Source organism: Eschrichtius robustus, chromosome 13 (assembly GCF_028021215.1).
Source record: "Eschrichtius robustus isolate mEscRob2 chromosome 13, mEscRob2.pri, whole genome shotgun sequence".
Taxonomy (NCBI): domain Eukaryota; kingdom Metazoa; phylum Chordata; class Mammalia; order Artiodactyla; family Eschrichtiidae; genus Eschrichtius; species Eschrichtius robustus.
Genome location: NC_090836.1, coordinates 64,124,938 through 64,147,974, shown reverse-complemented (window position 1 = coordinate 64,147,974; position 23,037 = coordinate 64,124,938). Strand labels below are relative to the sequence as shown.

General features: G+C 35.8%; 1 protein-coding gene across 1 annotated transcript in view; it reads left to right on the top strand.

Annotated features, from left to right (window-relative positions):
• OSBPL8 (oxysterol binding protein like 8) overlaps positions 1–23,037 on the top strand; it is a 200,436-nt gene that overhangs the window by 27,402 nt on the left and 149,997 nt on the right. The window lies entirely within an intron of this gene.

Here is a 23,037-nt window from a genome sequence, read left to right as displayed (position 1 = left end):
ATCAGACATATGGTTTGCAAGTATTTTTCCCCATTCCGTAGGTTGCCTTTTCACATTGTTGTTTCTTTTGCAGTGCAGAAGCTTTTTAGTTTTATGTAGTCCAACTTGTTTATTTTTGCTTTTGTTGCTTGTTCTTTTGGTGCCATATCAAAAATATCATTGGCAAAACTGATGTCAAGGAGCTTTTTCCTTTTGTTTTCTTCTAGGAGTTTTACAGTTTCAGATCTTATGTTAAGTTTAATCCATTTTGAGTTGTTTTTTGTGTATGGTGTAAGATAGGGGTCCAGTTTCACTCTTTTGCACTTTTGGCTCCCTTGTCAAATATTATTAGTTGACCATACATGTGTAGGTTTATTTCTGGGCTCTTGATTCTGTTCCATAGATCTATGCCTGTTTTTTTTACGCCAGTACCATATTGTTTTGATTACTATAGCTTTGTAGTATAGTTTGGAATGAAGTGTGATGCCTCTAGCTTTGTTCTTCTTTCTGAAGATTGCTCTGGCTATTTGGGCTCTTTAGTGGTTCCATGTGAATTTTAGTATTGCTTTTTCTATTTCTGTGAAAAATGCCATTGGAATTTTGATTAGGATTGCTTTGAATCTATAGATGGCGTTGTATACTAGGGACATTTTAACAATATTAACTCTTCATGAACAGGGGATATCTTTCCATTTATTTGTGTCTTCAGTTTCTTTCCTCAGTGTCTTACAGTTTTGTTTATAGATCTTTCATCTCCTTGGTTAAATTTATTCCTAAGTGTTTTTATTCTTTTTGATGCTGTTGTAAATAAGATTTTCTTTATTTCTTTTTTAGATCATTCATTGTTAGCATATAGAAATGCAGCTGATTTTTGTATAGCAATTTTGTATCCTACAACTTTACTGAATTAATTTATTATGTCTAATGGTTTTTTTGGTGGTCTTTTGGATTTTCCATATACAAAATCATGTCATCAGCAAACAGAGACACTTCTGCTTTTTATTTTCCAATTTGGATGCCTTTTATTTCTTACCTGATTGCTCTATGACTTCTAGTACTATGTTGAATAGGAGTGGTGGGAGTGGGCACCCTTGTCTTTTACTGATCTTAGAGGGAAAGTTATCAGTCTTTCATTGTTGAGTATGATGTTAGCTGTGGGTTTGTCATATATGACCTTTATGTTGAGATATGTTCCTTCCATACCCAATTTGTTGAGAGTTTTTTTTTTAATGATGAGAGGATGTTGAATTTTGTTAAATGCTTTTTCTGCATCTTTTGAGATGATCATATGATTTTTAACTCTCATTCTTTTAATGGGGTGTGTGACATTTATTGATTTGCATATGTTGAACTATCCTTGCATCCCAGGGATAAATCCCACTTGATCATGGTATGTGATCTTTTAATGTGCTTTTAAATTCTGTTTGCTACTATTTTGCTAAAAAGTTTTGCATCTTTAATCATCAATGATATTGGCTTATAGTTTTCTTTTTTTTGTAGAATCCTTATCTGCCTTTGGTATCAGGGTAGTGCTAACCTCTTAAATTGTGTTCCCTCCTTTCTAATTTTTGATAAGAGTTTGAGAAGAATTGGTATTAATTCTTTAAAAAAAAAGATTTATTTATTATTTATTCTATTAATTTTTGGCTGCGTCAGGTCTTAGTTGCAGCATGCGGGATCTTGGTTGAGGCATGCGGTATCTTTTGTTGTGGCATGTGGGCTCTTCGTTGTGGTGCACTGGCTTCTCTCTAGTTGTGGCATGCGGGTTTTCTCTTCTCTAGTCGTGGTGCGCAGGCTCCAGAATGTGTGGGCTCTGTAGTTGTGGTGCACGGGCTTTAGTTGAGGCACTCGAGCTCAGTAGTTGCGGCGTATGGGCTTAGTTGCCCTGTGGCACGTGGGATCTTAGTTCCCTGACCAGGGATCGAATCTGCTTACCCTGCATTGTAAGGTGGAGTATTTACCACTGGACCACCAGGGAAGTCCCAGTGTTAATGCTTTAAATGTTTTGTAGAATTAACCTGTGAAGGCATCTGGGGTTAGGCTTTTCTTTGTTGGGAGGTTTTTGATTATTGATTCACTCTCCTTTCTTGTTATTGTTCTGTTCAGATTTTCTGTTTCTTCATGATACAGACTTGGTAGGTTGTATGCTTCTAAGAATTTATCAATTTCTTCTGGATTGTTCAATTTGTTGTCATCCCTTATTGAGCCTTTGTATTTCTGTGGTATCAGTTGTATGGTCTCCTTTTTTATTTATAATTTTATTTGTCTTCTTTTTTCTTGGTAAGTCCAGCTAAAGGTTTGTCAATTTTGTTTATTTTTTTCAAAAAACCAACTCTTAGTTTTGCTGTTTCTTTTGTACTGTTTTTCTATTCTCTATTTGATCTCTTTTTTCTCTGATCTTTAGTATCTTTCTGCTAACTTTGGGCTTAGTTTTTGTTTTTTCTAGTTTCCTTGATGTGTAAAGTTAGGTTGTTTGAGATCTTTCTTGTTTCTTATCCGTATAAACTTTTCTCTTAGCACTGCTTTTGCTGCATCCTATAGTTTGGTATGTTGTATTTCCATTTTCATTTATTTCAAGATACTTTTTTAATTTCCCTTTTGATTTCTTCTTTAACCCATTGATTCTTCAGGAGTCTGTTGTTTAATTTCCACATATTTGTGATTTTTCCAGTTTTCCTCCTGTTATTGATTTCTAGTTTCATCCATTGTGGTTGGAAAATATACTTGGTATGATTTCAGTCTTTTAAAATTTGCTAAGATGACCTAATATAAGATTGATTCTGTAGAATGTTCCATAAGTTCTTGAGAAAAATGTGTATTCTGCTGCTGTTGGATGGAGTGTTCTATATTTGTCTGTTAGGTTCATTTAGTCTAAAGTTTAGTTCAAATCCAATATTTCCTTATTGATTTTCTGTCTGGATGATTTATCCATTGTTGGGGGATTGAAGTCCTCTAATATTGTTGTACTGCTGTCTATTTCTTGCTTCAGATCATTTGTTTTTGCTTAATGTATTTAGTTGCTCTAATGTTGGGGGCATATATACTTACAGATGTTATATTCTCTTGATGAATTGACCCCTTTATCATTACATAATGACCTTCTTTGTCTCTTGTTACAGTTTTTAACTTAAAGTCTGTTTTGTCTGATGTAAGTATAGTTACCCCTGATCTCTTGGCTTTTATTTGTGTGGAATATCTTTTTCCATCCCTTCACTATCATCGTCTGTGTCTCTAAAGCTAAAGTGAGTCTCTTGTAGACAATATGTAGTTGGGTCTTTTTTAAAAATCCATTCAACCACTCTATGCCTTTTGATTGGAGCATTTAATCCATTTACATTTACAGTAATTATTGATAGGTAAGGACTTACTCTTGCCATCTTATTGTTTTCAGGCTGTTATGTAGTTGCTTTGTTCCTTTGTTTCTCCCTTGTTGTCTTCCTTTGTGAATTGATCCTTTTCCATAGTGGTATACTTTGAGTCCCTTCTCTTTATTTTGTGTGTATCTTCTATAGGTTTTTGTGTTGTGGTTACTTTGAGTCTTGCTTGAAACATTGTATAGATATAACAGTCAATTTTAAGCTGATAACAACTTAACTTTGATTTCATACAAAAACTGCTTTTTTATTCCCCTCTGCCACGTGTTATGTTTTTGATGTCATACTTTATATCTTTTAATATTGTGTATTCATTTAAAATTGTTGTAGCTGTATCTATTTTCAACACTTTTGTCCTTTAACCTTTATACTAACGTTAAGTGGTTAACACAGCACCATATTACAGTATTAGAATTTTCTGAATCTAACTGTATACTTGCCTTTACCAGTGTGTTAATTTCATGTTACTAGTTAGTGTCCTTCAGTTTCAACTAGAAGAACTTCTTTCAGCATTTCTTTTGAGACAGATGTAGTGATGATAAACACCCTCAGCTTTTGTTTGTTTGGGAAAGCCTTTATCTTGGCTTCATTTCTGAAGGACAACTTTGCTGGGTAAAGTTTTCTTGGTTGGCAGTTTCTTTCTTTCAGTACTTCGAGTATATCATTACATTTTCTCTTGGCCTGCAAGGTCTCTGCTGAGAAGTCTGCTGATAGACTTATGGGGGTTCCCTTGAATGCAAGAACATTTTTTTTCTCTTGCTGTTTTTAAATTTTTTTCTTTGTCTTTTATTTTAGATCATTTTACTATAATGTGTCCTGGATTTTGGATTGAAATTTTGGGGTAACCTATTAGCTTTATGAACTTGGCATTCAAATCTCTCCCCAAGTTTGGAAAGTTCTCAGCCATAATTTCTTTAAATAAGCCTTCTACCCCTTTCCCCCTCTCTTTTTCTTCTGGAACTCCAATGATACATAGTTTCTTTTGATAGCATCTCATAAGACCCACAGGCTTTCTTCATTAGTAGGTTTTTTTTTTTTTTTTTCTTTTCTTTTCTCCTCTAACTGACTAATATAAAAAGATCTGCCTATGAGCTCATTGATTCTTTCTTTTGCTTCTGCTTGCTCTGGGCTGCTGTTGAAACTTTGTTGAATTCTTCAGTTTAGTCATTGTATTCTTCATCTCCAAAATTCTTTTGTTTCTTTTTTATGTCTTGGCTGGTGAATTCTCATCTTGTTTTTTTTTTTTTCCCTAGGTTACAATATTTTATTTTATTTGTTTATTTTTCTTATTGAGGTATAGTTGATTTATAATATTATATTTGTTTCAGGTGTACAACATAGTGATTCAATAGTTTTATAGATTATATTCCATTTAAAGTTATTACAAAGTGGTGGCTGTATTTCCCTGTGCTGTACAATATATCCATGTTGCTTATGTATTTTATACATAGTAGTTTATGTCTCTTAATCCCATACCCATATTTTGCCTCCCCCCGCCACCATTCTCACTGGTGACCGCTAGTTTGTTCTGTGTATCTGTGTCTGTTTCTGTTTTGTAGTATGCATTCATTTGTGTTTGTCTTTCTCTGACTTATTTCACTAAGCATAATGCCCTCCAGGTCCATCCATGTTGTTGCAAATGGCACAATTTCTTCTTTATGGCTGAGAAAATATTCCATTGTGTATATATATACCACATCTTCTTTATCCATTCATCTGTTGATGGATACTTAGGTTGCTTCCATATCTTAGCTATTATAAATAATGCTGCTATGAACACTGGAGTGCAAGTACCTTTTTGAATTAGTGTTTTCATTTTCTTTGGATATATACCCAATAGTAGGATTGCTGGATCATAATGGTAGTTCTGTTTTCTGTGTTTTGAGGACCTCCATACTGTTTTCCATAGTTGCTGCACCAATTTACAGTCCCATCAACAGTGTACTAGGGATCCCTTTTCTCCACATCCTTGCCAGCATTTATTATTTGTAAACTTTTTTTTTTTAATTTTTATTTATTTTATTTTATTTATTTATTTATGGCTGTGTTGGGTCTTCGTTGCTGTGCGAGGGCTTTCTCTAGTTGCGGCAAGTGGGGGCCACTCTTCATCGCGGTGCGCGGGCCTCTCACTATCACGGACTCTCTTGTTGCGGAGCACAGGCTCCAGACGCGCAGGCTCAGTAATTGTGGCTCACGGGCGTGGTTGCTCCGCGGCATGTGGGATCTTCCCAGACCAGGGCTCGAACCCGTGTCCCCTGCATTGGCAAGCAGATTCTCAACCACTGCGCCACCAGGGAAGCCCTTGTAAACTTTTTGATCGTAGCCATTTTGACAAGTGTGAGGTGATATCTCATTATGGTTTTGATTTGCATTTCTCTGATGATTAGAAATGCTGAACATATTTTCGTGTGTCTGTTGGCCATTCGTATGTCTTCTTTGGAAAAATGTCTATTTAGATCTTCTGCCTGTTTTTTTAATTGGGTGGTTTGGGGTTTTTTTCTTTGTTTTTTGTTTGTTTGTTTTTTGGTATTGAGTGTTCTCATCTTGTTCCTGTATTGTTTTCCTGACATTGTTAAATTTTTATTTGTGCTCTCCTGTAACTCTCCAAGCAACTTTAGGACAATTATTTTGAATTCTTTGTCAGGCAATTCCTGCATCTCCATTTCTTTGGGGCCAGTTACTGGAGGTTTATTGTATTCCTTTGGTGGATACATGTTTCACTTTTTCTTTATGATCTCTGTAGCCTTGTGTAGGTATCTGTGCATTTGAAGAAGCAGTTACCCTTCATGACTTCATGGACTGACTTCAGTAAGGGAAGATTTTCACCTGCAGTTGGGGGTATGCTGGAGCATGCTGTGAACCCCAAGTCTAGTGGTCTATGGCACCAAGGGTGGGGTCATGTGACAGCACTGGGGCCTGAGGGGACATGGTGGCTGATTGGCTCAGGCTCTTGGGATCCACAGCCTCAAGAACTGTGTGGTCCTTGGTTAGCACTGCAAGGATCTGCTGAGGCTTCAAGGGCTTTTTGGGGTCCTCAGCAGTGCCTTCAGGCCCAGTGTCTAGGGTCTAGGGCAAGTAGTGTCAGTGGCTATAACTGATGGTATGCACATGCTCAGTTGCAGGGATCACCTAACTGCAAGTACCTGTGTCATGGCAGGTGAGGTTGCTGACACATATGTAGGTGGGGGCCAGGGTAGGCAGTAAGGGTTGGGATCATCTGTGGGTACACCAACACCTGGGGAGACCTCGGCTGTCAGTAGACACTACCATGGCTGCAGGGTCTTGCCACAGGTGCATGACAGTGGAGACCAGTGATGGGGGTTGGGCTAGGAAGTGCAGGTGCACAGCTGGAGGGGCTAGCTGCAGGTGAGCACAGTGATGCAGGTCAGTGACAGAAAATAAAGTGTGATCTAGACCCATAAGCAGCTGCGGTGGCCCTGGCTGTTGGTGTGACTTTCCGTGGCTGCACGGTCTTCCCCAGGTATGCTCATGACAGTGGAAGATGATGACAGGCGTCAGTGGCATGCAAGTGCACAGCTGGTGGGCTAGCCTGGAGCGTGCACATGGCGGTGGAGGTCAGCCATGGGAGTCTAGGCAGCATCTTGCAGTCGTGCAGCCACAGAAGCTTGGGGTGGTATTTGGTGTGGGTCCTGGGCTCCTGTGGGGCAGGTGAGGGGAGGGAACGAGGAGGGACTCAGGCAACTGGTGTTGGTGAACACAAATAACTATGGGACAAAAGCTGGTGAAATCTGCAGGTGATCTGTGGCGGCTGTGCTGGCCGTTTGTTTTTTCAGTTGAGAAAGCTTCAAAATTCAGGTCCTTTGAAGAAGGACCTTTGAAGACTTTGAGACTGTGGTTATACCCACTTTGTGGCTGATCTTGGTAACCCCTGCTAATACTTCCTTGTTCCTAGCCATCTCTACATATCTCAGCTTTGCTGGTCTTTGGGTGGGGTGAAATCAAAGCAGGTCCTTTGTGCACCGCCCGAAAAGGCTGGGGAAGCTTGTTGCTTACTCTGATCTCCCTTTCCTGGCATGGGAACTCTTCCTAGCTGGGGAGTTTCCCCTTGGTGCTAAACAGTGCCGGCCTAGGAGATGGATGATAAAAACAAAATGAAGCTGTTTTCTTTCCCTTTTTGTGTGGTTGTTCCATTATGTTGTTGAAGTTTCTTACGTGGACTCCAGATCTTTCCCAGAGCTGTTTTTGTTCATGAATAGCTGTCTAATTGTTGATCTTTGTGGGAGGACAGAGGCTGGGGGTCCTATGTTACCATTTTGATCCCTGAAACTTTTTTGGGTGGTAGTTGACTTCAGTGCAGGAGGCATTCTTTCAGTAATTAAGACTGGACTTGATGAGGTGTGATTTATATATTAAAAGATTCTTCAAATTGTTTAAAATCAGAAAAAATTCTGCCAATCACTTCTCTCAGTAGACATTTGCCAAAGTGCTCTTAGGAGTGGCTTGTGAATCACTAGTGATTTGACCTATCAATAATAACACATATAATACAAGGTGAAATGTTACAGGGTGTTGTATTGGATAAGATAGGGATGAAAAAACTGTTGGAAGACAATCCCTCATGGTGTCTTGCAGTTCTGTGTATCTTTCAAGTAAAGCACTGACTGCCTTTTGTTCTGGACTATCTTTTCAAGGATGTTTGTATAGTGAATAGCCTAGGAACACAGAGATGGTGTCTTCCTCTGGAGCAAAGGGCGCACATGCTAACTGCCCATTATGCAGCCCATAAGAAATATGGGCTTCCTAAGCTCAGAGTTCTTCTTCTGTGTTGTAACCCACTACTTCTGAGGGCATCCATCTGGGCCCATCCACATTGCTCCCTTGGGATTTGGTGTGCATTAGATAACTAGGTAACTGGAAAACATAGGAAAACTAATTGTAAACATTTAGGAGGCGTCTCTAAACCGATGAATTTGTAAGTACGTTTAAGTTTTGTTTCATTTTAAAGAACTGACCCTAGCGATCTCAGACAATGTATTATAGCTGTGGTTTAAGCAAGGAAGATGATGGTCAATTCTAATCTGCAGATCCATACTCAGTGAAGATGCCTTTCCATTAAAGGTTTGGAGAGAGACAGACAGAAAGAGAGAATGTATTTCAGTTGTAATAAAATATGTAAGATAGATAAATATTGCTTTGATTACCTACTGGACCTGATTTTTTTTTTTTTCTTGAGGAGCTATTTGTACTGATCATGTAGGGTAAAAGATTTCAGGTGAATTTGAAAAAACTTAGAAAACTGTAGTGTACTTCATTGATTTGTTGTAATTATTGTAAGTTACCTCACGTTCTTTTTTCCCCTTAATATATTACTCTGAAGGAAGGTCTAGTATGGCCCTTAAAGTTGAGATGGTACCTTACAATTTATATTCTTTTACATTGCAGTGATTATGTCAGCAGTAGTTACACAAGTGGTAAAACTGCTGGCTGTTAAATTGTAGAACATTAGAGTTGCAAGAAGTCTTAGTAATGGCCATTTTAGTTTCATAATCTTACTTATGAGGAAATTGAGGTCCAGAGATATAAAATAGTTTGTCTAAAAGTCCACAGCTAGTTCTCAAGAGAGGTGTGGACTTGAAATGAGGTTTACTAATATTCTGTATACCTCATCATGCTACATCAGGATAGGGAAAGTGCATGCCTTGATAATGAACATAAGGATGAAACAGTTTGTGGCAATGTCTACCAGTATTTGGTATGGTGGTATGAGATGTGCCAGTACACTGATGAACAGTTTTAATTTTTAGAGATACATTGTGTGTTTTAAAAAAAATATTGATAGTAATTTGGAGCCTGGTTAACTTAGTTATGCCTGTTGCATTTGTATAGGTAGCACTTATATTGTGCCCAACACAGTCCTGAGGACTTTCTATGTCAACTCACTTAGTTCTTTTATAATCCTATGACGTAGGTACTATTATTATCATCACCTCTAATTTGCAGATGAAGAAACTGATGCAGAATAATTTGCCTGTGGTAAAACAACTATTTAGCAGAGCTGAATTTTGAATCCAGAAAGTCTGACTCCAGAGTCTGTACTTGAAACCTGGAGTTCCCAAGTTTTAATGTGAAGTGTGTTAAAATGCGGAATCTCAGGCTGCACTCTTGGAGATTCTGATTTAATACGTCCAGGAGGGGCCTGGGTATTTGCATATTTAACAAGTGCTCCGTATGCTTATGATGGGGGTGCTCCTCAGACCATACTTAGAGAAACACCGCTCTAAATCAAACATTAGCCTGTCTCTTGCTGCTGTTGTTGAGACTCTGCTTGTCCCCTGATGTTTCCTACTATCCCAATATACTATTAAATGCAAAGAAGAAAATATTGTGAAAATAATGACATTTTGAGGATTATCTATGTATCCATCCATCCATAATTTATCTATCTATATCTCTTACAACATTGGTTCTGTCTACATATATAAATCAGTTTGAATGAAACTAGTTTTAAATCAAGTTTTAAAAATTCTGTATGATACCTTTTTGGACTAAATTTTTAGCCATTTGTTTCTATGCCCCATAGTCCCATTCAGAAATAAATTTGTGATGACTCCAAGAGGAGAAAATCCTCTGTACTTTTTTACCGGATGCTTCTGTGATCAAAAGGTGTCATTCTTTTATAGTTCCAGTGTTGCAGTCAGAACTAATGTTTGTTGTGTGTTAGTCATTTTATTATGGCCTTTTAATGCGTGGAGCTGTGTTTTGAGAATGTGATCTGACCTATGGCATCTTTCCATTAATTCAAGAATGTCTCCTGTTTCTTCTGAGTTTTACTCTACTTCTGTTAACTCTCTGTCATGTTTTACACAATTGTGATAAAAGACGTGGTGTCAGAGTAGAGTGAATATTGAAGTCAGTGCAAAAATGATCAGTTGAAAGACACTATTTGGAATCTCATTTTTCTACCTGACATAAGTAAGGTATTATCTGTTTTTCAGTCTTACCTTTATCTAAATGTGGGTAGGGTACTTAGAAGGCACATGTTTTTATTTTTTTATATTCTTTTAAAAATTTTTATATTGGAATATAGTTGACTTACAATGTTGTGTTAGTTTCAGGTGTACAGCAAAGTGATTTAGTTATACATGTACATGTATCTATTCTTTTCAGATTCTTTTCCCATATAGGTTATTACAGAATATTGAGTAGAGTTCCCTGTGCTATAGTAGGTCCTTATTGATTATCTATCTTATATATAGTAGTGTGTCTGTGTTAATCCCAAACTCCTAATTTATCCCTCCCAGAAGGCACATGTTTTTAGGTTAAAACTAAAATTCACATCCACTTGACAAAAAAAAAAAAAACACAGTAAAAAATTATTTAATCAGAAAATCGTTGCCAGTTACAACTGAGCTCTCTAGATTGATAAAGGTCCTGGACAGTCTTGTCCTCTCCCTTAAGGTTGATGCCCTTTGACCTATAATGGAGGGCAGCTTTCCTGGAACAACTCCTGCCCACCTCTTTAACTGAGTAAGAGAAATGATGTGAGAGACAAGAGATTTGGCTTGGAAAAAAATGGGAGAAGGGCATGAGATTAGCTAGACACTAGAGCAAAGGCACATTAACAAGGGCAGGAGAGACTCAGACTGCTCAGTGCACCAAAGGAAGCTGCAGTTAGAGAGTGAGAAGAAAAAGGAGGAGCTTTAAATGAATGAAACGTGAATTCCTTTCCACATTCTCCTTTTATTCTCCAGTGGACTCACAATCCCATGTTGTAGTCCGTCTCTCCTGAGAAGACTTTAGTAGCACATGGCAAAAATTGTGACGTTGGTACACCAATGACTATTGAGAAACACTGATGTAGAGAAAAATAGTTAAGTTCATATCTGGTAGCAAATTATGTAGCTGATGGAGAAATAAACATTTGAAAAAAAATCAGTTAATACTTTTGTGCTGTATATTGATGAATAGAGCCCAGTGATTGGAGTATTTGCCTATGAAAGTAATATTCTTTTTAGTGAATACACCTATTTTCTTCTCTTGAATTACTTAAAACATCTGTCATCACAGTGAGACATGTAGTAGTACTCTGGTTATGCCAGAAATTTGTTTGAAGGTTCTTTGAATTCAAATTGAAATAGTATATATAAGAACAGTTAGCAACAATGGAAGGCAACACGAATAAGCTTTCACAAAAAAATTGATATACAACTTAACATACACTAAAGTGCACAAATCGTAAGTGTACAGCTCAATGAATGTTTATTTATGTAAATGTATGTATACACGCATGTCACCACAACTCAAGATAAAGAATGTTTCCAGCCCCCAGTAGGCTCTTTCATTCCCCTTGCTGGTCAGTAACTCCCCTCCAAGGGTAATCACTTATTCTAATTCTTCTTGAGCCTTTAGAACAGTGGTTGGACATAAGTGCTCAAAAATATTGACCAAATGAATGAGGTCTTAAGATCTTATATGCTTGAAGGGATTCTTTGTACATTGTAATCACTAACTTTGTAGTTTGTTTTCCCTTTATAATTTGTATTTTTTAAAATGTATAAAATGTTATTACATTTGACTGTTTTTCTTTATTTCTTATGCTCCTTCAAAGATAAATTATTTCTTCATGCATTTGGTAAATATTCAACATTTTTTTGAAATATTCAACTTTTAATCCCCCTCTCATAATTTGAACTAAAATATTTAATTCATAGTTGATCTGCAATTAATTTTATTGTGGTCTTAAATTATTTTTTTCCAATTTGAAAGTAGATATTTTAAAGTTCAAATAATTCAATTTTCAGTTGTTTAGAGCATATCTATTTAAAGTGCTGCTATTTGTACAGAATGATTATTGCTTTCCCAGTAAAATTATTTATACTGTGTGATATGTACAGCAGTAAATAACCTTAAATTTAGATTTTGAACTTTCTTTGACTATTAACTAATGGCTGTGTTGAATAAATGTGTTGATAAAAATAGTGAATGCATATTCTTTTTCTTCACTTTTTAAAAAGCTATCCAGAGATTGTATTACTTTATATATTTTTTTCTTTTCTCTTTACTCTTTTTTAGAAACATATTTTTAAAAATCATATTTTCACACCTGTAAAATAGCAAGAAAAATTTCTTGATAACATCAAATGTCCAGCCAGTGTTCAGTTAATTCTTATTGAGAAATTCTTTTACAGTTTATTTATATCAGGATTCAAATAAGCTTCATACACTGCAATGTTTCATATGCCTCTTTCTGCCTTTCTTTTTTATTTTTTGGGTGTGCCACGTGGCTTGTAGGATCTTAGTTCCCCGACCAGGGATTGAACACTGGCCCTGGCAGTGAAAGCACCGAGTCCTAACCACTGGACCGCCAGGGAATTCCCTGCAATGGCTTATATGCTTCTCGAGTATCTATTAATCCATAGATTTCTCCTACATTTTTTTTCCCTTGTCAGTTTATTCGTTGAAGAAGCCTGGTTGTTTTGTAGTTTATCACAGTCTGGAGTTTGTAGATTGAATCTCCATGGTATCGTTTAATGTGTTCTTCTGTTAGCTTCAGTTCCCATAAATTGTAGTTAGATCCAGAGGCTTGATATGAATGAGGTTTGATTTTTCTTTTTTTTTTTTTTTTGGTCAGGAGTACCCACAGTAGTGTATATGTCTACCAGGAGGCATTAATACCTGGTTGTCCTTTCTCTGTTTTTAAAACAAAAACATGACTTTCTTATTATACCCATTTTTCAGGATTTGTGTGAAGATTAGTGATGATTTACGGAAGTGTACAGAAAAATCCCTGACGTTTCTTTTGTATTTAATAAATGCTTGTTCTTACAACTCTTATTTGGCTTTCCAGATTAAATTTGTAGTTGTACCAGCAATAGTTATGAGATGCTAAAAGACCAACAGAGCTGAACCTATCAACTCCTAACAAATATTTACAATCCTTTACAGATTGTTTAAATTATTTTGTGCTTAGTTTATCCATTGAAATTTTTGTGCCTGCTATTGTATTGCTTTCATAGCCAGTTTTTAATTGGGTCCATGGTTTGGTGTTTATGGACATTTTCATTCTTCTATAACTTATTTATCTCCAGTTTTATTTATCTTAAGAACAGTCTGTTAACAACATTAAAGGGTTCATTCACCTCAGAGGCCATTTCATTCTCTTTTCTCTCAGTCCTTTATTGTTTACATATATACTTCAAGTGGTTGTAATTCACTGTAGTACCTAAATATTGTATTTTGTGTTCTAAAAGAAGTTAGTATATCATAGTCTCTATTCCATATTACTTTATAGTCATCATAACCTTTTTTTAAAAAATGGAGTCATCATGCTTTTCCATTGAGAAAATTTGCCATATTCATAACTGTTCTTCTGGGGTTTTTTTGTTTTTTGTTTTTTTTAAATTCACAGATCAGTTCATAATTTAATAGTTGTTTTTTTTTTTTAACTTTGGGTTTATTTATTTATTTATTTATTTTTGGCTGTGTTGGGTCTTCGTTTCTGTGCGAGGGCTTTCTCTAGTTGCGGCAAGTGGGGGCCACTCTTCATCGCAGTGTGCGGGCCTCTCATTATCGCGGCCTCTCTTGTTGCGGAGCACAGGCTCCAGATGTGCAGGCTCAGTAGTTGTGGCTCACGGGCCTAGTTGCTCCGCGGCATGTGGGATCCTCCCAGACCAGGGCTCGAACCCGTGTCCCCTGCATTGGCAGGCAGACTCTCAACCACTGCGCCACAAAGGAAACCCTTGTTCTTCTGTTTTTGAGTTGAATGAAGAGGTATACTATGTTGACCTTTAAAGTATGCTACTTCGAATTTTCTTTTTCTTGGAGATGAGTGGGTGGGGAATCAGCTTTTTAGAAAATACATGTTGTTTAAATGCCCTAAATATTCCTCTTGACTCTGTAAAGAGCCGCTACATTCTCTATGAACTCTGCCCTTATTCTTTCAGCAGCTTTTTTTGGGGGAAGGAGGGGATACTTTAGAAATTTGGAAGGAAGAACAAAACAGTAAGCTTTCTTCTGCTTCTTAAGTTTTTTTTCCTCTAGGGAAAGAGAAAAATAAGTTTATGGTTAATTTTTCAGCAGATAGTACATATTGACACAGTGGGAATGACAGAATTTCTTACTGGAAACTCAAGATAGGAATCTGCTGCATTTCAGTGCTATAACTGTTATTGGCTTAGGACCTTGTTCATGTTCTTTAACCATAACACATTTTTTCAGGTGTTATAATTTGTTTTTATTTAAGCTTTTTTTTTTCTTTTAAAACTTTAAGCGTTCTAGAACTACTTAATTTATGGGCAGTCCTTAAGAAGCAGCAAACTTACAGCACAGTTTACTTGAAAGATTTAAGACAACCTATTAATGGGACAGGCATAGTCATTTGCTCACAAATGAGACAAGAGATCATCAGGTTTAAATGATTCAATGTGAATAACTAGTGCATGATGGAAAGGGATCACAATGCCACCATGATTGATTTATTTCTAAACAGAACCAGACAAATTCATCTTTGAGGAAGGTCTTAAATCTGATCTCTAATTATGGTATTTCTAAATAGGAAAACTGCACACCACTTTTTCCCCTAAATTAAAAAAATTGTGGTAAAATATGCATAACAAAATTTACCATCTTAACCATTTTTAAGTATACAGTTAAGTGCATTCATATTGTTGTGCAACCATACGACTGTTCATCTCCAGAACTCTCTTCATCTTGCAAAATTGAAATTCTATACTCATTAAACAATAACTCCCTATTTCCCCTTCCCCCAGCTCCTGGCAATCACCATTCTACTTTGTCTCTATGATTTTGACTGCTCTAAGTACCTCATATAAGTGAAATCATACAGTTTTTGTTTGTTTTTGTGACTGGCTTATTTCACTTAGCATAATGTCCTCGAAGTTCATCTATGTCATAGCATGTGTCAGAAATTTCTTCTTTTTTAAGACTGAATAATATTCCTTTGTATGTCCATTCATATATCAATGGACACTTCTGTGTTTTAGCTATTGTGAATAATGATGCTATGAACATGGGTGTGTAAATATATCTGTTCAAAACCCTACTTTAAGTTGTTTTGGCTATATACCCAGAAGTGGAATTGCTAAATCAGATAGTAATTCTATTTTTAATTTTTTTGATGATCCACCAACTGTTTTCTATAATGTTTGTACCATTTTACATTCCCACCAACAATGCACAAAGACTCCAGTTTCTCCACGTTTGCCACACACCACTTTTTAATGTACTTCTTTTAGTAGGCAGAAACATTAGTCTTGTTATTTACACTCCTTTACAGTCATACATGTTTGCATAATTAGGAATTGAGTTTTGGCTACTGTGAAAACCCAAGGTGTGTGTTATGAACAGTTACAGATATTATCATTCACTCTATGTTAAGTGCTGATTTAGTGGGTGTAAGAAAGATTTGGACCTTGTTGGATTCTTAGAGTACAAGAAAAACTTTTAAGAAGAGAATGGCAGTTAAGTAAGGTGATGGAAAGAAATATTTTGCTCTTTTCTATCTAACACATTATTGTTTTGAGAACTTTCTTCTGGAGCAGAGGAACGTCAAAATGTTACCTGCTCCAGTTGCTTCTCTTCCACCTTATCTTATAGTGACTAGGAGAAGCAACTACTGAATGGACCCAGGTTCACCAGTAGTTTATTTTAATTTCTTAAAAAGGCCTAGTTAAATAGCATGTTTAAATGTGAGTTGTCAAATCCAAAGTACACAAACTTGAATGAAATAGGGCTGTTCTTACATTGACTTAAATTTTTTCTTCCATCCTTTCACACTTCCTCCTCAGTCATCTGATTATCACTAATGTAATATATCTACTATGCAATATGTAGTGCTACTGGAAATGTTGAAAAATATATGACTGGTCTCCTGCCTTAGGGCTTATGCATATTCTCTTCTTGGAATTTGTTTCTTGCCATTCTTTGTGTAGCTAACTGCCACTCATCCTTTAGGTCTCAGCTTAAAGCATCATTTCCCATGAGAAGATTCACATGACCTCAGGTGGTCATGGACCATGTGTGTTTGGTGCACCTTGATTCTCCAGGAGGTAGCATATGCCTGACACCTATCAGGCAACTCATTAATTTGTATAAATTGAATGTCATCATGGAGCTTTGGATCTAAATGGAGGAGGCAGGTGGGTAAACAAATATTTAGAAATACAGTGTGATCAGTTTTGTGCTAGAAGCACTTTGAGAGCACAGAGGAGGAAACAACTCTGCACTAGAGGAGAAATGGAGTCTATTTGCTGTTGTCTGTTCCTTTTTAGAACTAGTGTGAGAATGTATTTTTCAAGTTCATTCATTCATTTTCAAACATTTGGCATGTCTGTTTATGCCAGGAAGTTCATAACAAAGCTTTCCAAAACAAATGTCCCATATTTGGGGTCTTGCAGCCTTTTGTTTAAAGTTGTTGTCTCTGAGATGTTTTGTAGGAGGGTGTGTGGGAGGTAGAGAGGGGAAACTGTCATTCTTGTTTCTGGTGGTTATTAGACTCATAAGCTCCTTGTATGTCATTTTGATTTTTTAGGTTCTTGAAGCCAAATATTTGAAGTTTACCATTGTCATCTATCTCAGCAAATATAATCTGTTTGTATGGTACATAGAACTATAATAGGTATTAATTACCATTCTTCAAAGTACCAGATGATAGAAAAATACAAGTGAATGAATACATTAATAAATAGATAATATTTCTTTTTTGGAAAGCTTTTTTTTTTATTATGGTTTCAATAGGACTATTTTGATTTTCTGTTTCTTCTTGCAGAAGTTTCAGTAAGTTGAATTTTTCTGGGAATTTGTCCATTATAAATTTTCAAATTTACTGGTATAGAGGTATTTATAATTTCCTTTTAGGATGTTTTTAATGTTTGGAGGATTTGTTGTTTTGTCTTCTTTATCAATCATAATATTGATTATTTCTACTCTTTTTCCTTGTTTAGTCTCACCTAGCATTCATTAATTTTATTCTTTTCAAAGAACTAATTTTTAACTTTGTTGATTTCCTTTTTTGTCTTTTAGTTTTCTATGTCATTTATTTCTGCTTTTTTGTTTCCTTCCTTTACTTTCTTAGGTTTAATGTGCTCCTCTTTCACATTTTTTGAAATGATGATTAGTTCTTTAGTTTTCAAACTGCCTTTTACAGCTATAAATTTTCTCTGCATACCTCAAGTTTTGATAAATAGCGTTTTTATTATCATTTAGTTAAAAACTTAATTTTCCTTGTTGCTTCCTAATTGCCACTGTGATTACTTTTTTAATCCATAGCTTATTTAGAGGTATATTTAATTAATTTCAAAATACATGGAGATTTTCTAGTTAAGTTTTTGTTAGTGATTTCTAGCTTAATTGCATTGTGGTCAGAGATCAGTCTGCATGTTTTCAACATTTTGCAAGTTATTTGAGACTTGCATTTTGGCCCAGCATGTAGTCAAATTTGGAAATATGTATATTTGAAAAGAATATATTGTGGTAGTTGGGTGCAGTGAAATTTATAGGTCAGTTAATCAAGTTTTTAAATCCACTGTTCAAAGCTTCTATATCCCTTTAATTTATTTCATTTTTTTCAGTACTTAACTTTTCCCTTCTTTGGCTATTGGTAGTCCCTTCAAGTTGGCTCCTGAGTCTTCATTATGTGACTCCAATAGTCTTTGATAGCTTTCTTGCTCTCTGGAATACAAGATACTCTAGGCTCATCTCGTACATTTGTTGTCTTAGATCCGGAATATGCCATTTCTTCAAGAAGCCGTGGTGTCTTTTAATGAGAAATGTTGTTTAGAGACCACAGACTGGGTGTCTTGGTCTGGTTGCTACTGGGTTGGTTACTGTTTCTCTGGGCTATTTTGCTATTATTTCTTTTTTTTTTTTAATTGAAGTAGAGTTAATTTACAATGTTGTGATAGTTTCAAGTGTACAGCAAAGTGATTCAGTTATATTTGTATATATACATATATATATATTCTTTTTCAGATTCTTTTCCATTATAGGTTATTACAAGATATTGAGTATAGTTCCCTGTGCTATAGAATAGGCCCTTGTTGTTTACCTATTTTATATATGGTACTGTGTATATGTTAATCCAAAACTCCTAATTTATCTCCCCCTCACTCCACTATCCCCTTTGGTAACCACAAGTTTGTTTTCTGTGTCTGTGAGTCTATTTCTGTTTTGTAAATAAGTTCATTTGTATTTTGCTATTTCTTTTAAAACACATGAAGCTCCATAGTTTACCTTGGTATGATTTTTTCTTCTCTTGAGGTTTTAAAAGCAGAAGTATGAATGTATAGTAAGAGGGGTCTTAATGCAGCTTTCTGAAGGTTGGGTTGCTTGATATCTTTAGAGAAGCTTATATGACTTTAAGTGAGTTATGTTCTGTCATTCATAAATAATTTCTTCTCTGTATCCAACTCCACAAAATGTCCAGTGTTTTATACATATGATAGAATCTTGATGTAACTAAAGTTTATTTTCAAACTAGGAAATTAATTTTCTAATTTATCCCTTTTCCACACCCATTTTTAAGAAAAATAAACTGTGTAGTAATTTGATATTACTTCAGTTGTTCTTTATTACTTTCTTTTTGAGTTTTTGAATTTTATCTTATTTATTTTGTTATACAGCAGGTTCTTATTAGTTCTCCATTTTATACATATTAGTGTATATATGTCAATCCCAATCTCCCAATTCATCACATCACCACCCCCGACTGCCACTTTCCCCCCTTGGTTTCCATACGTTTGTTCTCTACATCTGTGTCTCAATTTCTGCCCTGCAAACCGGTTCACCTGTACCATTTTTCTAGGTTCCACATATATGCGTTAATATATTTCTTTTTCTCTTTCTGACTTACTTAACTCTGTATGACAGCCTCTAGATTCATCCACGTCTCTACAAATGACCCAATTTCGTTCCTTTTTATGGCTGAGTAATATTCCATTGTATATATGTACCACATCTTCTTTATCCATTCATCTGTCGATGGTCACTTAGGTTGCTTCCATGTCCTGCCTATTGTAAATACTGCTGCAATGAACATTGGGGTGCATGTGTCTTTTTGAATTATGGTTTTCTCTGGGTGTATGCCCATTAGTGGGATTGCTGGGTCATATTATAACTCTATTTTTAGTTTTTTAAGGAACCTCCATACTGTTCTCCATAGTGGCTGTATCAATTTACATTCCCACCAACAGTGCAAGAGGGTTCCCTTTTCTCCACACCCTCTCCAGCATTTATTGTTTGTAGATTTTCAGATGATGCCCATTCTAACTGGTATGAGGTGATACCTCATTGTAGTTTTGATTTGCATTTCTCTAATAATTAGTGATGTTGAGCATCTTTTCATGTGCTTCTTGGCCATCTGTATGTCTTCTTTGGAGAAATGTCTATTTAGGTCTTCTGCCCATTTTTGGATTGGGTTGTTTGGTTTTTTAATATTGAGCTGCATGAGCTGTTTATATATTTTGGAGATTAATCCTTTGTCCGTTGATTCATTTGCAAATATTTTCTCCCATTCTGAGAAAATATTTCATCTTGTTTGTAGTTTCCATTGCTTTGCAAAAGCTTTTAAGTTTCATTAAGTCCCATTTGTTTATTTTTGTTTTTATTTCCATTACTCTAGGAGGTGGATCAGAAAAGATCTTGCTGTGATTTATGTCAAAGAGTGTTCTTCCTATGTTTTCCTCTAAGAGTTTTTATAGTGTCCGGTCTTACTTTTAGGTCTCTAATCCATTTTGAGTTTATTTTTGTGTATGGTGTTAGGGAGTGTTCTAATTTCATTCTTTTACATGTAGCTGTCCAGTTTTCCCAGCACCACTTATTGAAGAGACTGTCTTTTCTCCATTGTATATCCTTGCCTCCTTTGTCATAGATTAGTTGACCATAGGTGTGTGGGTTTATCTCTGGGCTTTCTATCCTGTTACATTGATCTATATTTCTGTTTTTGTGCCAGTACCATATTGTCTTAATTACTGTAGCTTTGTAGTATAGTTTGAAGTCAGGGAGTCTGATTCCTCCAGCTCTGTTTTTTTCCCTCAAGACTGCTTTGGGTATTCCGGGTCTTTTATGTCTCCATACAAATTTTTAGATTTTTTTGTTCTAGTTCTGTAAAAAATGCCGTTGGTAATTTGATAGGGATTGCATTGAATCTGTAGATTGCTTTGGGTAGTATAGTCATTTTCACAATATTGATTCTTCCAATCCAAGAACATGGTATATCTCTCCATCTGTTTGTATCATCTTTAATTTCTTTCATCAGTGTCTTATAGTTTTCTGCATACAGGTCTTTTGTCTCCCTAGGTAGGTTTATCCCTAGATATTTTATTCTTTTTGTTGCAGTGGTAAATGGGAGTGTTTCCTTAATTTCTCTTTCAGATTTTTCATCATTAATGTATAGGAATACAAGAGACTTCTGTGCATTAATTTTGTATCCTGCAACTTTACCAAATTCATTGATTAGCTCTAGTAGTTTTCTGGTGGCATCTTTAAGATTCTCTATGTATAGTATCATGTCATCTGCAAACAGTGACAGTTTTACTTCTTCTTTTCCAATTTGGATTCCTTTTATTTCTTTTTCTTCCCTGATTACCGTGGATAGGACTTCCAAGACTATGTTGAATAATAGTGGTGTGAGTGGACCTCTCCTGATCTTAGAGGGAATGGTTTCAGTTTTTCACCATTGAGAATGATGTTTGCTGTGGGTTTGTCATATATGGCCTTTATTGTGTTGACGTAGGTTCCCTGTGTGCCCACTTTCTGGAGAGTTTTTATCATAAATGGGTGTTGAATTTTGTCAAAAGCTTTTTCTGCATCTATTGAGATGATCATATGGTTTTTATTCTTCAGTTTGTTAATATGGTGTATCGCATTGACTGATTTGCATATATTGAAGAATCCTTGCATCCCTGGGATAAATCCCACTTGATCATGGTGTATGATCCTTTTAATGTGTTGCTGGATTCCGTTTGCTAGTATTTTGTTGAGGATTTTTGCATCTACTTTCATCAGTGATATTGGTCTGTAATTTTCTTTTTTTTGTAGTATCTTTGTCTGGTTTTGGTATCAGGGTGATGGTGGTCTCATAGAATGAGTTTGGGAGTGTTCCTTCCTCTGCAATTTTTTGGAAGAGTTTGAGAAGGATGGGTGTTAGCTCTTCTCTAAATGTTTGATAGAATTCACCTGTGAAGCCATCTGGTCCTGGACTTTAGTTTGTTGGAAGATTTTTAATCACAGTTTCAATTTCATTACTTGTGATTGGTCTGTTCATATTTTCTATTTCTTCCTGGTTCAGTCTTGGAAGGTTATACCTTTCTAAGAATTTGTCCATTTCTTCCAGGTTGTCCATTTTATTGGCATAGAGTTGCTTGTAGTAGTCTCTTAGGATGCTTTGTATTTCTGCGGTGTCTGTTGTAACTTCTTCTTTTTCTTTCTAATTTTATTGATTTGAGTCCTCTCCCTCTTTTACTTGATGAGTCTGGCTAATGGTTTATCAATTTTGTTTATGTTCTCAAAGAACCAGCTTTTAGTTTTATTGATCTTTGCTATTGTTTTCTTTGTTTCTGCTCTGATCTTTATGATTGCTTTCCTTCTACTAACTTGGATTTTGTTTGTTCTTCTTTCTCTAGTTCTTTTAGGTGTAAGGTTAGATTGTTTATTTGAGGTGTTTGTTGTTTCTTGAGGTAGGATTGTATTGCTATAAACTTCCTTCTTAGAACTGCTTTTGCTGCATCCCATAGGTTGTGGATCATCGTGTTTTCATTGTCATTTGTCTCTAGGTATTTTTTGATTTCCTCTTTGATTTCTTCAGTGATCTCTTGGTTATTTAGTAATGTATTGTTTAGCCTCCATGTGTTTGTGTTTTTTACATTTTTTTTCCCTGTAATTGATTCCTAATCTCATAGCTTTGTGGTCAGAAAACACGCTTGATGTGATTTCAATTTTCTTAAGTTTACTGAGGCTTGATTTGTGACCCAAGATGTGATCTGTCCTGGAGAATGTTCTGTGTGCACTTGAGAAGAAAGTGTAATCTGCTGGTTTTGGATGGACTGTCCTATAAATATCAATTAAATCTATCTGGTGTATTGTGTCATTTAAGCTTGTGTTTCCTTATTAATTTTCTGTTTGGATGTTCTGTCCATTGGTGTAAGTGAGGTGTTAAAGTCCCCAGTATTATTGTGTTACTGTCGTTTTCCTCTTTTATAGCTGTTAGCAGTTGCCTTATCTATTGAGGTGCTCCTATGTTGGGTGCATATATATTTACCATTGTTATATCTTCTTCTTGGATTGATCCCTTGATCATTATGTAGTGTCCTTCCTTGTCTCTTGTAACATTCTTTGTTTTAAAGTCTAGTTTATCTGGTATGAGTATTGCTACTCCTTTTGATTTCCATTTGCATGGAATATCTTTTTCCATCCCCTCACTTTCAGTCTGTTTGTGTCCCTAGGTCTGAAGTAGGTCTCTTGTAGACAGCATATATATTGGTCTCCATTCAGAGAGGCTGTGTCTTTTGGTTGGAGCATTTAATCCATTCACATTTAAGGTAATTATTGATATGTATGTTCCTATTATCATTTTCTTAATTGTTTTGGGTTTGTTTTTGTAGGCCCTTTTCTTCTCTTGTGTTTCCCACATAGAGAAGTTCCTTTAGCATTTGTTGTAGAGCTGGTGTGGTGGTGCTGAATTCTCTTAGCTTTTGCTTGTCTGTAAAGC